The following is a 3,777-nucleotide window of genomic DNA, read 5'->3' on the forward strand; positions in this document are numbered from 1 at the left end:
GAATATGCCTCTATTTGTTTTGGCTCCCCTTGTTCAGGTGTCCATTTCTATTGTGATAAGCTCCAAGGCCCCAGGCAAGGGGGTGGCTGCCCTTCCTCTGGTGTGTCTTTGGATGATTACTGCCCAGGTGAACAGGGTTCAAATATATTGGATCCTGTGCATTTGAAAAGGAAATGAATAAAGATTCATGAGTTAATGTGGACATGATAGGGAATTGAGGGGCAATGGTAGAGACAAAACTTCAGGCCATGGGCTGAAGGCTGAGGCTTCTGTACCTCTATCTTCTTGAATAGTGTTTACATGGGCCTGCTGAGCAATTGTGAGCTCTCAAATGTTATTTCATGGATTTTGTTTTAATTTGTTTTGTTTTTTCTTTGGTTTTTTACATGGAAGGAACAGTACCATGGTTTGAAAAAGCTGGAGTGTCTTACCTAAGAGAAATTTGAAAAAAGGGACAATTCAGCAGCCAAGAATTTCTCAAATGCCCTTGGCGTTTTAAAAAAAGTGACATAAAGTTGAGCGTGTCATGTCCATGTCTCTTTACAAAAGATTTTACCTCCTATTTGATAGGAATTACTGTTTCTTTGAAAGGTCAACCTGCACTGAAAGAAAAATAATCCCTCCTTTCTTCATTCTGCTTGAAACCACATCCTTTGTTAGTTATATTTTCTTACGCAGCAACACGTGGAGATGACTACAGCAAGGGTTTCCCATTGGTCGAATTTCCATGGAGACACATGAAGTAATACTGCACAACTTCAAGTGAAGTGCACTGGCCCTTGACAATGGCAAGTCTGGGCAAACCTCTAGTAACTGAAAATCTTAGAAAGTCTGAAAGTGAGTGAATGAAAATGGGCCTCTCCACATTTGGACAGGGCCTCTCCTTAAGCACACATTTGTGGAAAAAGTAATTATGAGAGAAGAATAAACTCCCAAAACTGAATGGAAATTTTCTTGTTTAGGCCTGGAACGCTTTGCCCTGGAGTCCTGTGGTTCTAACTGGATGAGCAAAGTGTGAGCAGAGATCAAAATAAAACACACACCATTTAGGGATCTCGATACTTAACCAGGTGTGCAGAGTAGTGGAAAACTGTACTTGTGTCAATTTGCTCAAATCCTGTCTTCACAAGAAAGTAAATTCCAGCACGACAAGTGACTAGAGGAGGACACATTTCAAAGGACTTCTAAAAAGTCCAACACTGAATTTAGCCCAACACTGAATTTAGATGAAAAGTGGCAGAGTCTGTTAGTCTTTCAGGTTTTAATTAGAGAAACTTATAACATGTAATAGCTGTTATAATCTGATGTAAAATACCTTCAGAGCTTTTGGAGAGGTCTAAATCACTATGAGTGAGGGCTTCCCTGACTCACAAAGTTATAAAGAGTAAAACTAACAATTTGAAAAATAAATCAACCAATAAAATACAAACACTAAGTCCAAAGGGTTTCACTGCTTTTAAAACCACTTAGAGAATGCACATCTATGGAACAGGCTTACTCTGCATTCTGCTTTACTCAGGCCCGGTACATGAGCAAGTGTGAAAGCAAAATTCAAAATGTTGTGTGAAGTGAACATTTCATTGGTGAAACCATGACCCAATAGACATTTTCTCTTTTGAAACTTCATACATTATCCATATATGTTCTCAAAGGGAAGGAATACACAAGATTTAGGCTGATTTTTTTCAGTATTTTCTGTTCCACCAGATTTATTTGAAGATCTCCTGTCCTGCATCCACTGCCCAATGCAGAAGGCCACACATAGGACAACCAACATGAGAACTTCACTTCTACAGCCTGATTAAAGCATCATGAGAATATACTTTTCCTTTCATCATCAAAGATTTTTACATCAGATTAACCAGCTCTCTTGCTTTCCCATGTTTTTCCCTGGTTTTTGTACCTTTAAATGGGTGTGCACTCTTCTCAGTCTTGATCTCCATCTTCCCCAATATTTCCAAACATATTCATCTGGGAAACATGTAAAGATCTTATTCGGGGCTTGTTTCATTGTTTTCAAATATCTGCCCTTGAAATTCATCTTCCACCACTGTCTCTCATATCGAACACTATGTGCTTGCAGAGGATTTCTGCTGAGAAAATGCACAGAAAGCTCTTATACTGCAGGTGAATGATGCCAGCAAGTCTTTACTGAATAGTTTAGGGAACAGGACTCAGCCAAACCACAGACACGACAAGGGAAAACCATATGCTCAAGGATAGGACATGGCAGAGATCATCTGTCTGGCCCTGGCATATTTCATATCCCATTGAAAGTACATCCATGTGTAGATTGGCAAGCATTTCCATCCACAAATTCTGAGCAGTGAAGCCTTCAGAGAGAATATTGTGGCATACCAGGCCAAGAATATTCATCCTATTTAAATCTTGCACTACAAGGTCCTCTGTGGCACTGAGGTCTCCATGGAAACACCCAGCATTGTAACTGAGGTCTCCTACTGCACACTTGTATCCTAGAGCCTAAAGTCCAGCTCACAATGGTGCTCAGCCAATCACAGCCCAGTGTGGTTGCCTGGCAACCACAAGCTTGTGGATTTCTGTGAACTGTTTCAGCCCAACTCTGCAGTTCTCCACCTCATACAACCACAGCGATTCCAATTATGCAGTATTTGATTAGCCTCTCTATGTTGCCTCAGAATTTTTTTTACAGTTGTAGTGATCAACAAAATTTGACATATTTTGAGAAGTGGAGGGAAGTAATTGGAAAATCTTTTGGTATGTCTGAGGTCTATGGGTTCCAAACGTGACTACCCCAGTCTTTTAAATTTCCACACCTAGAGACTAAAACCAACCTCACAGTGACATTCAGCCAATCTCAGCCCAGGGTGGTTGCCTGGCAACCATAAGCCTGTGGATTTCTGTGAACAGTTTCAGCCCAACTCTGCAGCTCTCCTCCTCATACAACCACAGCCATTCCAATCATGCAGTATTTGATTCACCTCTCTAAGTTGCCCCCGAATTTTCTTTGAAGTTGTGGTGATCAAGCAAATTTGACATATTTTGACAATTGTAGGGAAGTAATTCGCTCTGTCTTTAGTTCTGTTTGTCGTACATGGGGTCCAACCTTGACTACCCCAGTCTATTCAATTTTCAAACTTAGAAAGCCAAAAGTTTCAGGGGAGGAAAGAAAATGCCACAATGATTTGGGTTCTGCCGAGTTTCTGGTGGCTTGGGATGCAAACCTGCACCCCACACAAGCAATGTCTCCTGGATTACTGCCACCATGGTAATATCAGTTAACACTAAAAGTCAGCAACCAGAAGATGAGTCCCAAAATGAAAGTGAATCCTTGCCAGGCATGAGTATTTGGAGTGCCTGCTTCAACTATCCAGCTTCCTCAGGGTTCACATGTCTGTAATCGCTATTTCAAGGAGGTCTGCAGCCATTCCAGCATAACCCTGAACACTAAACGTGAGGTACTAGCTCAATACCTAAACCAACATGATACTAGATAGCTTATCACCAGCAGGTCTTCCCAGAATTCAAATGTAACATGGTGAAAGGGAAACCCTTAGAAACGGGATGCAAATGCCCCTTTCCCAAATATCCCAGGTATTTTCTCATGGCATGGAATATTTAGACTCCACAACTCATGTAGTGAATCCAGGGACCTGGACCAAGTGTGTCTGGTTTTCTGTTGTCCTCTTTTTGGAAACAGCATCTTATGTAGTTGTTGAAAGATGCCTTGAGATAAATTCGTAGCCCAAGATGGAGTGGAACTCCCAAGGATCCATCCACCTCAGCCCCCAGATGGCT

The sequence above is a fragment of the Cavia porcellus genome, unplaced genomic scaffold (assembly GCF_034190915.1).
Source record: "Cavia porcellus strain 051 isolate PalLab524CR breed Dunkin Hartley unplaced genomic scaffold, mCavPor4.1 scaffold_34, whole genome shotgun sequence".
NCBI lineage: Eukaryota > Metazoa > Chordata > Mammalia > Rodentia > Caviidae > Cavia > Cavia porcellus.